This window comes from Pseudochaenichthys georgianus, chromosome 14 (genome assembly GCF_902827115.2).
Source record: "Pseudochaenichthys georgianus chromosome 14, fPseGeo1.2, whole genome shotgun sequence".
Taxonomy (NCBI): domain Eukaryota; kingdom Metazoa; phylum Chordata; class Actinopteri; order Perciformes; family Channichthyidae; genus Pseudochaenichthys; species Pseudochaenichthys georgianus.
Genome location: NC_047516.1, coordinates 35,598,055 through 35,610,269, shown reverse-complemented (window position 1 = coordinate 35,610,269; position 12,215 = coordinate 35,598,055).

Sequence of the window (12,215 nt, the reverse complement as noted above, 5' to 3'; positions counted from 1 at the left end):
GTAGAAACTATGGACATTCCCTAGTAGGGTATTTACTGACGTATTTGATGCCTTAAAAGAAAATGTTTCATAAGTCATTACTGCACCACTCTATTGCGTTGTGTTTTGATGCAGAATGCATTGTCCACTAACACAGACGGCTTTACATAAAGGGAACTTCAAATCCTGTTGCATAACATTCTAAAGGGTGCTTTGTACTACATTACATTACATTACATTGCATTTAGCTGACGCTTTTATCCAAAGCGACTTACAATAAGTACATTCGACCAGGAAGACACAACCTTGAAGAAAAACAGAATCATATAAGAACATCAGGTTTCAAAGAGCCAATCGTTTCAAGTGCTACTCAACTGGCTTTAGATAAGCCAGTCCTTTATTAGTATATAAGTGCTCTGTTAGCAGTTCTTTGTTAGTCATTCTATCGCTCGAAGTGGAGTCGAAAGAGATGAGTTTTCAGTCTGCGCCGGAAGGTGTGTAAGCTTTCTGCGGTCCTGATTTCAATGGGGAGCTCATTCCACCATTTTGGAGCCAGGATAGCAAACCCACGTGTTTTTGCTGATGGGAACTTGGGTCCTCCTCGCAGCGAGGGTGCAGCGAGCCGTTTGGCCGTTTTGACCGTGTCGAATGCAGCAGACAGGTCCAACAGGATGAGGACAGGGATGCTGCTTCAGCAGTGTGCAGTTCCTCAGTGACAGCAATGAGAGCAGTTTCTGTGGAGTGACCTGCCTTGAAAACCAGACTGGTGCGGATCCAGAAGGTTGTTCTGATGGAGATAACAGTTTTAGTGTTTTAGACAGGAACGGGAGGAGAGAGACAGGCCTGTAGTTTATAACGTCAGACGGGTTGAGAGTGGGTTTCTTCAGGAGAGGGTTTACTCTCGCCTCCTTGAGACTGTTTGGAAAGTGACCAGAAGTTAGAGAAGTGTTGATGAAATGGGTGAGAAACGGTAGAAATATCAGGAGCGATAGTCTGAAGGAGGTTTGAAGGGATAGGGTCCAGAGGACAGGTGGTGGGGGCGGGTAGAGGTAATGAGGGTAAGAACCTCACTTGGAGAGAGAGGGGAGAAGGAGGTTAGTGTGCCGGTTGAAGGTGGCTCAGGTGATCCGGCGGTGAGTAGGGGGGTGAGTAAGAAAAAGAAGAGCGAATGTCGTAAACCTTTTTTTCAAAGTGGTTAACAAAGTCGCTTGACAGAAGGGAGGAGGGGGAAGGGGCTTTGGGGGGGGTCCAAGAGGGTGGAGAAGATGGAAAATAGTTTTTTAGGATTGGAATAGGAAGATTGGATCTTATCTTGAAAGAAAGTGCTTTTTGCCTGAGAGATCGAAGCAGAGAAAGAGGAGAGGAGAGCCTGATAGGTTAGGTACTCTGCTCACATTGTCCAAGTCACATATTTTTGACTTATTCCTGAGAAAGCAGGACAAGCACTGTTGGGAATAATGCTATTAGGTGCGTCTCAGTGTGACAGCAAGAGAGCATGCAGAATACCAGAGCCCTGCAGCTAGCTCACCTAAATGGATTGCAGCTAACATTTATTGATTTAAAATTGATTTATTTGACAATTCGTTTAAATAAATAAAAGCAGAGCAAGGGCAGTGTCACGATTCTCAGGTGTTATGTCACGTTTGGTCTGTGTTGGTGTTTTTCTTGTCTTTGGGTTTCCTGTTTTACTGTGTAAAGTGTTCACCCCCGTCTTCCTGCCTGTCTGCTTTCTGTCTGTTTCCTCCCTGATTACTCGATGTGTTCACCGTTGTCCTTGTGTTTCTCCTCCCCTGTCCAGCTGTGTCTTGTTCTGTGATTACCCTCTGTGTATTTAGTCTAGTCTTCCCCTGTGTTCCATGTCGGTTCATTGTTTTCCCTCCATGTTATTCCACGGTCTGTGTTCCTGTGCTGCTTTGGATATTTTGGATTCTGCCTTGTTTTTGCCACAGGCTTTATTATTTAATAAAGCTCGCTTTCGTTTATTTCTTGCTTTTGAGTCCTACCTGCTTCACCCATTCGTAACAGGCAGTGCTTTCATCAAAAGAATTAAAGTGGGGATTGCATGATAAGGTTAGGGGTCAAGAATGTCTGAGTATTAATGAACAGTACCATGCAAAACCCTTTAAACAATACACAACTCAGTCTAAAACAAAGCTATCCAATACTTTCAACTATCTAAAATGAGACAGGACTATGAGTTCTCACGGGGAGATTACAAATAACCAGTGGCGAACTGTGTCTATCACTACTGGACCTTCTGTAGACACACACACAGCCTCCGCCGCTGTTATTATGTCCGTCTTTTCACTGAATTGTCGTCTTGAAAAGGGTGCTCACAAACAATTCTGCAACAACATCATCTTCACCTGTTGCACTTGCCATTTCAACGTTAAAAAACAATAAAACGGCATGAATTGCTTCGTGGCATTTATCTAGACATATAATGTGACATACTGACACACATGAATGAGCTGAACACGAAGCTACAAGGGATATCAAGATCAATTTGTGCACGAAATGTACACAAATGTGAGAGCCTTCAAAGCCAAGTTGACTTTATTCTCAAGACAAAATGTCAAACAAATAATTCGCTCATTTCCCCACACTAGCGACACTGAAAGAGGCCCCTCGACGTGTGAAGAAATACAGCAAATCGCTGGACAACCTGCACGGAGAATTCTGCCGTCGCTTTTCTGATTTTGAAAAAAAAATCGAAAAGTCACTTCAGCATGTCCCCTGTCACAAGACTGTGAAACAGCGCCGCAGGAGTTGCAATTGGAACTGATTGGTCTTCAATGTGACTCCGTCTTAAAGGAGAAGTTCAACCCCCTCAAACTGGAGGAGTTTTAATGCTTCACTAAGTGAAGCCAAGTTTCCAAACTTAGGAGGATGGCACAGAGGGGATGCTGCTGTTGTTTGGCTCTACCCTACGTGTGTGAGCAGACGTGATGAACATCAACAAGTCACGCCACAGATCCCAGTTAACTGATGAACACCTCAGATCTGTCCTGAGAATTGCCACAACCAAAACTGACACCAAACTTTGATGTACTGGCAAAAAAGGGTGACCAACAACACTGTTCCCACTGAAATGAAATTAGTTTTCTTAACTTTTTCAGGTAATGGCTTTTACTTCTAATTGTTATTTGTTCACACAAACACTCTCCATCCATCTTGCTACTGGCCCGGCCCGCCATTGTCAAATTTTAAACTCATAGTGGCCCCCGAGCCTAAAAGTTTGCCCACCCCCTGATCTAGATCCTCTGTCTCGAGCCAGTGAACTACCAGCCCCAGTGAGATGATAGTGAACTGTTTCATGAACTTGTCATGACAAGTTCATGAAATATTAGTGAACCATATTCATGAACAGCTCATAAACAGCTCATAAACAGCTCATAACAAAGTTGATGAACTGTTCATGAAAGTGTCATGAACATTAAATGGCACTAGGGGCAGTTCATGAACTACTCATGAAACTCCTGTGCTGGAATGGTTCATGAACAATTCATGGAATATGGTTTTAGGCAGGTTCATGAACAATTCATGAAATGGAGTTTTCAGTGAGTGTGTAAGGGATATTCAGTTTTCAACCAAGAACATATCAAGAACTGTTCATAACAACTTCATGAACAGTTCATACCCAGTCACTGAATATAATTCAATGGCTGGCTATGACTGTTCATGAACTGTTCATGTACATGAACTGTTCATGAACCAATTGACGGTGGGTCAATTTGCAACCATAGAAAACAACAATTATGTCAATCACAATGGAACTTTACTCAAATTAACATACAAAACATACATGTATACAGGTGGAGCACTACAATTAATCCTATCACGATTTGAAGCAGTTCTTGACACTCAGGCTGCACAAAAAAACCGGGGTCCCAAAAGCTTGGGTACCCACAGCAACAATAAATGATTTCTGTAGAAAACAGAAAGTGCAGCAGCAATAATTATACACAGGATCCGGTGATCGTCTGGAATGCTTCTTATTCAAAATTCAAAGTACACAGTTACATTCAAATAGCTGAACTTACAAACATCACATTTCTCCATTTAAGTTATCTGTTCTGTCACAGTCAATTACTGTATTCAAGGAGAAATTCAACATAGTCAATATAAACACATACGCTATCAAATAATACTTTCTATCAATATATCTATCTTTACCAAATATAACATATTATGGAGATCACAAAAATACACTGTCAATGTTAATAAACAAAAAACAAGGCAATGTGTCTGCAAGACTTCACTCAGGTAAACAAAACATATTACCCGTGCGCAGCAGCTAACCTGCCTGCGAGCCTTCGCTCAGGTCACATTTACCCAGGCGTGGCTGAAGCCCGCGAAAATGGCATCTATTGTTTGCCGACAGTTTAGTATTTTTTAAAATACCGTTACTAGGTCAAACATGCTAAAAACTTTCTGACACACTCTCCTAACATCTCCAACATCATATCTAATTCACACAAGTTAACATCGATCATTTTCCATCATGTACTGACCTGTAGAAAACAGAAAAGTGCAGCAGCAATAATTATACACAGGATCCGGTTGATCGTCTGGATTGCTTCTGAGGAGGGGGCGGAAGTGTCCCCCCTAATAACCCAGATGTCACCGCTCACCTGCCAAAGGTTCCACCTTGGCGCTACTTACTCGTACTGCTTCTCAAACAGTACAGATAAACCATAAAATGATATGAATGTCACCAAAATAAATACAGATAATGTTCAGTTTCAAATTCACTATTGTTTTGTTTTAAGATTAAAAGTTTTAAAAAATAAAGAAATGTTCAAATAGTAGATGAATATTCAAGAGGTCTTTAAAATCATCACACTGATCATCAAAAGTTCATAAAATGCTCATGAATATTCAAAATATTCTGAACTTGCCACAATCATCCAAAATTCATGAAATGCTATAGTCATGAAAAGTTCATGAAATGCTCATGCAAACTTTTTGGGGTTTTAATTATAATTTGTGATTGGCTGGATCATGATAAGTTCATAAATTGCTCATAAAAGTCTGTCATGAGCAAAACAGGAACTTTATATGAATGAACAATGTTCATAAATTTCATGAACTGCTCTTTAAAATGGTTCATGAGCATTTTAAGAATTTTGGTTCATGAACATGACAAGTGAACATATAATGAGTTGTTCATGAATGTTTCATGAGTGCTCATGAACAGCTCATAAAGTCATGAACTCCATCTCGCAGGGGCGAGTACCCTGGAACCGAGGGAAACTCTGAAAGAATACGCCCATTGGCTACAAGTCAATATATGATTGGTTGATCAAACTGTCAATCCAAAGGTACGCTCTCATTCAGTGCAACGGCCAGGGCATTCAATCAAGGATGTAGAATACCTTGGTTGAAGGATATTCTACCTAGAGACCCAGAACAAGATCTGATTGGTTGCTTTCTTTTCTAACACAAACCACTGAAATGCATAGTGCATGGAAGGACAAACAATCAACGTAACACTTAAAGTCAACAGATATGGGTGGGGTTAACACTGTATTAAAGTAAACAGGTGTAGTTATCTTGAAAAAACTGTATTGAAGTGAATCACATGTATTATCTTGAACTGTATTGAAAGTAACATGTATTATTATGAACTGTATTGAAGTGAACATGTATTATCTTGAACTGTATTGAAGTACTGTATTTTTGAAACTGGTTTTAAGTAATCCTAATATATATATATAACCTTCTCACTTACACTCAATGACCCAGATACCAGCCACACACACACACACACACCACACACACCACACACACACACACCACACCAAACACACACACACACACACACACACACACACACACCACACACACACACACACACACACACACACACAACACACACACACACACACACACACACACCAACACACACACACACACCTCCTTCCACCAGCACACACACATATTCTTTTCTCACCTACACTCACTGACCAGATACCCTGCTACACACACATACACCTCCTTCTCCCACCAGCACACACACATATTCTTTTCAAGGTTCAATCTGGGCCAATATAATCTCAGGCACCAATATATCTGTGTACAATGTTTGATTGTCTGGAAAGGAATAGTGTGTGTGAAATATTCCTTGGGAAAGTAAAGGAATGTGAACCCATGTGTAAGATAAAAAGTGACTCTGACCTTGTTTAGTTCCGAGGCTCTCACGCTCTGTTCAGAAGAGAAAATACTTTTTCCCCGAACTCTGATTCGCTGTATTGGGCCCGACCCGAAGTTAATCCACCAGTAAGAACACCTAGGGAGTGAGCAACCGACCCAACTCCTCCCCACGGACTCTCTGATTCGCTTAGGAGCAGTGTTGGGACTAACGCGTTACTTTGTAACGCGTTACTCGCGGAGACGGGCTGTGGGCGTGTTTGTGTTGTTTACTAACAAGACTATCATGGCGGCGGCGGAGCTCAAGTCTAGTTTCTCCACCTGGAGATATTCTCACTATTTCACTTTTGTCGAGCACAAAGAAAAGAACGTTTTAGTTAAATGTAAGTTTGTCCTGGCGGGTCAAAGAGCCTATCTACTGCCCAAACCAGTCATTCAAATCTCTTAAAACATCTGCAAAAACAACATGCTGGGACGAAGCTAGTAGCTAAGACACAGAGACTCAGCCGACGCCACTCCACCTCCACCTGCACCTAAGCAATAGCGGCTGGATTTTAACCAAGGGACTGCTAGCCAGGGAAAAGTCCATAAAGCCATTGCACGCAACACACTCTCACTCCCTAAGCGTCCAATAGCGACGTTTGGTCAGTGTCCGTGGTGTCCAATTGTGACGCTCCTTCAGCGTCATAAAGGGACGCAAATAGCTTGTCAACTGATTGCAATGTATTCCCATCTGCGTCGGGATTTGACGCTCATGGAAGCACGGCATTCGTTTATGTCGGCTGCCCTTAAAGGTAATGTGAGCGTCCGTTCCCAGGAGTAAAGGATGGCAGAGGACACTACACTACCCAGAATCCCCAGCTATCGTTTGGACTACACCATGTGCTCTATTTGACAAACCCCGTGATAGTTCTCAAACTCTGTGATTGGAGAGTGTGCTCCGAGGGTTAAGCCGATTCTCGAACAGCACTTGAATGGGATGGAACCACGGCAGACTGTCCAAAACTGGATTTGAACGGTCCACCGCGTCCCCCCCTCCCCCACCCCGTCCCCAGAACTACACATGCTTGCTATTCTGTTCGCAACATGTTCTCTATGGCAGGTCTCTACTAGGAGTTGTAGTTTTTAAAAGACGTTTTCGTATTTCCCATAATAAGAAGTATGCCAGTATTAAACTGTGGTACATCCCGGGAGGTTTAGGGGACAGGAAACACTCACATTTAAAACATATAATTAATAAATGGTGAAAATTGCTTGTGCCCATTATGGGCAGTATTAATATATATACCACAGCATGCCAGCTAAGGGTCAGAGAGAGCTTTATTTAACAGCTGGTCCTTATGGTGTGAACCTGTGATTAACATTACATTACATTAATGATAAGCCTGAACATGCACTTGTCAAGGTTCAGAGGGCACTTTTGCAAATATGGCAGTAGCCATCGTCAGCTTAAGATAAGATATACTTTATTGATCCAAGTTGGAACATTTGGCGTTACATCAGCATGTGTAACAGTTTAAATATGCAGTTGTGTTTAGTTGAAATCATTTAGTATTAATCACACAAATGTCTGTGTTTTATATTCAACAATTCTGTGTTCTTTATTTATTGATTGTTCAATACCTGAACAAGGCCGGAGATGAAATAATCTACATACATCTTATAAGAGTATAATACATTATGTATAATATCAGTTAAAATAAGTGCTTCAACATAGTGTAACATTGCTGGAGGGTATGCACACATATTGATAGATGTCTTGTAATGCACTATTGAGGAACCTGCAACCCAAGTTTTTCATTCAGTGCAGAACAGAACAACCACAGTTGTGTAGGCCTATATGATATTTCAATAAACCTAGAAAACCATGAAATCTTTGAAAGGGATGTGCAAATATTCATTACATACAGTCTTTAATTAACTATTAGTAGAGAATAACGAGTAATGAATATACTTTATAGGGATCGTATTAATATCTAATAATAAAAATAATTAAATTCAATAACATGCTTTAACCACCAGGTGTCCCTTTATATCAGCTGTGCACCTTTATGGTGTAAATATCAAGCCTATCTACCAATTGGATCAAATATAAAAGTGAGCCGAATTAGTGTTAATATGGCAAGGAGACGTATTGTGTGAAAAGAAATGTAAGATGTGTAATGGCTGATATATTTATGATCCACGTCACGTTTTCAGTTCCTCATGTTTGTCTTTCTCATCAGGGCTCTATAAATATAGAACTACGGCAGATATGTAATATGTAATGCAGCCGAACCGTGTATTACAATGCCGGTATGTGATGACTTTCAAAGAGAAAAGCAAGCACACTCGGAATAAAGTATTATTATTATTTTTTTAAATGTTTTCGGTCTGTTAATGACGATGTGCTGTGAAATGTGAGACTGAATGTGCACAGGGGGGAAATAACGTAGGCTATCTTTAGATGCGGATTTTGTTAAACTAATATGTTTAGGCTGTGGACCAACACTATACATTGACGGGAAAGGGGGTAGCAATAAAGATAACACCATTAACAGTTACACAACATAACAGAAATAATATCGATCGCAGCGTCCCTAGCAACCACTTTGGTAACAATGAAAACGTCGCGATTTCCTGAAGTAATCTTCGTAATAACTAGCAAACTAAAGATCATGTACATCCACTGCACACATATCTGGAATAACAACTCATATTTCTCGCATCAAATGACATCAAAACGCATTTTAATGGCCAAACTAACTTTAAAATAGGCATTTTCTACCAAGAATAAAACGAATTTCGGCCATGTTTTCTTTTTCTGCAGGAGAAATTTGAAGATCATGTGACATAGACGCTGGGGATTCTGGGTAGTGTAGTGTCTTCTGCCATCCTTTACTCAGAAAAAATATTTGTTTTCTCCGAATCGAAGGGGAAAAATACAAAAAGCATTGCACACAATTTAAACCATCAATGTTGTGTAATTAACAAGGATATCTGGTGTTTTTAGTCGATGAGTAGTGCAGATATCACTGTAAATCAATCGACAGTAAGAGGAATACTTACTTCCGGGTGTACAATTCTCCGTTATCCAATGGGAATGGACGCTCACATTGCCTTTAAGGGCAGCCGGCATAAACGAATGCCGTGCTTTCCATGAGCGTCAAATCCCGACGCAGATGGGAATACATTGCAATCAGTTGAAAGCTATTTGCGTCCTTTATGACGCTGAAGGAGCCTAGGAGCGTCACAATTGGACGCCACGGACACTGACCAAAACGTCGCTATTGGACGCTTAGGGAGTGAGAGTGTGTTGTTGCACGGCATGTTGTAGAACACATGCAGGCTATTGCTACAGTGGAGTCACCCCGCTTTCAGGGAGCTAGTTAGCATGATAGTATGTCCGGGCGGCACACGGCATATGAAACGGGAACTTTTTCCAACTACCTGGAGAAAGAATATACAAAAATGTAAAGCCAGCTAATATCGATGCTATCCAGATTGCATATAATGCATGTCAAGTTGATCAACAGACTGTATTATTCTCCAATGGCAATAACAGTACTGAAATGAAGGCTATAAGGGCATTAATATAATGGGAGCCCTTTTTTTAAGTAACTAAAACGTACTTTTCACACTAACGCATTACTTTTTGGTGTAAGTAATCAGTAAAGTAACTGAGTTACTTTTGAAATGAAAGTAACTAGTAATGGTAACTAGTTACTGGTTTTCAGTAACTAGCACAACACTGCTTAGGAGTAAAATGGACGGAAGAGTCGACACATCTCCGCCCCAAATATGTCTATATATACTGTTGTTTATTCATGAAAAATGCCCCCTGTTTTCTGACTGGCTGGTCCCGATATCTGTATCGCACGGCAGTAGAAACTGGTAGTCCAGAGTACTCTGTAACTTGTATAAGTATTTTTTACCAGTAAAAACAGATTATTGTTATAACTTTTATTCCGGTGTTTTTAACTCCTTCTTTTATTAATCTGACCAGGCTCATCTAACGGACGGCGCGGAGCAGATGGCTTTAAACCACCACCACTGTGTTTGCTCCTACACACTGTAATATTACAGATCAATAACACAGATACGATTCTCATTTATTAATTTATATACATTCTATTACATTTTATTTATATAATTAAATCGATTTTTTTTTTTGTTAGTTTTATCTGAGTGTTCCAGGGTATTCTCTGAATACCTTGAAGGCCCTGACGGTTCGCCACTGCAAATACCCCTAACAACCTTCATTTGAGAAGTTTGAAGCTATTTTTAAAAAGGTACAACGTCAGCCCCTGGTATCCTGAACAGCAGGCTCACTCAAACTAAGACTGGACTCCTGCCAGGGTCCCTATTACCTATATGTCCAGTAATGTTTCAATTCTGGCTAAGGAGCGTATTTGTGTTTGACCCTGGTAAACGCCCCTCTAGCCTCACCCACTCATGACGTTTGGCTAACACAGAAACCAAGGTATGTGACAGATCCTTCAGCTAAAAGCAGTGTCACCATCAACAACATTAGAACCTGTGACCTTTTCAATGTTCTTTCTTATTTTTTCTTCAACCCACACAGTATCGATCACCCTGCTAACTTCTTGAAGTTCAGCATGCTTATGACATTATGAACAATAATATATCAATAATTCTCAACCATTAATATTCAACCTTTGTTTTTTCTGCTTTTAATTCAAAATTGTGGGTCAAGTATGATGTTGTTGTATGATGTGTTCTTCAATTTAGCATTATCTAAGAAAAAAACATTTAGCTGACTTACCATATCAACACCTCATTTCTGATTTCTGCCTTTAGATTTTCTAAATAATCGGCACTTGATAGGCTTGACTTGGAACAATAAATTGCAACTTTCATCTAAATTGGACTGCAGCAAAGTGTTTCTGCTGTCCTTCTTGCACTTTTGACGTCATATAGAGCCAAAATCTGTGCAGCAGTGATCGGGGTCTGAATCCACTTTGCCCATCCGAAAGCTGAGCATGGCTACAGCAGGTAAACTGGTGAGTGCTAACTAGCTGCAGTGCTAACTAGCTGCAGAGTTAACACCGCCTGGTAGCTATTAGCAAAAAACGAATGGTAACCTAGCAAATCACCTTAATATCTCTATAATACAGCTATGATTAAACGCTGTATTGCTTGTGACTGTTTCAGAAAACATTATCATGCAAGTCTGTTGACAATGAGGGTGAACCAGTGAAAATGTTGCTAAGGCTAGCTATAGACAAGTCAAGTTCAATGTATGGAACCTTACATTGTTTATAATGATCTTTAAAGGCATTCCTATACAAATCTTTGTTTACAGGTCTTTGGTTTTAAACCGAATATCATAATTGTGGAAAGTCCTGACGACTCACTTAGAACAGCTGTAAATCTTGGCATCAGACCCTCTTTTTATATCACATTTAAAACAAACTTGTTAGAAAATTAAAACGTGAACATAATTCAGCATATTAAAAACCAGCAGGAAGTTTTAGTCTTAGTTGCAGGTATATTGAATAACACAATCTACAATTTGAGAAAATAATACAACGTTTGCCTATGATATGTATACAAATGTTGACAAAAATAATACTGTACTTAAAGGTGGGGTAGGTAATTTTGGAGAAACAGCTCGAGTGCGCTAGAATTTGAAAATATACAACCGGAAAAAACCTGCCAGAGCCCCTCCTCCAACACACGAACGCGCACAGGACCAATGAGGGCACAAGATAAGTTTGTGCACAGATGGAAGGCTGACAGGCAGGTAGGCCAAAAATGATTGGTCGTGCTTTTTACAGCGCCACGGCTTCCACAGATGACATTTCTTTATGTATTTTTTGTCAAAGCACTTCAGATATTCATTGCTATCGGGATGTTACGAGCATTCCATGGAATATAACAAAAAGTGTATCTCGAGCCGGTTTCTCAAACTTACCTACCCCACCTTTAATTAAGTGTAAATGTAAATTGACACATGTGGGCAATATTAATATTCATTTTACCGCTCATGTTCATAGTATTTTGATTGTTTATGTATAAACTATGCAGAGAATCTGAAATAAAGCCTTATCAAATAGAGTGTTGTGCCTCGTCAAATGTGT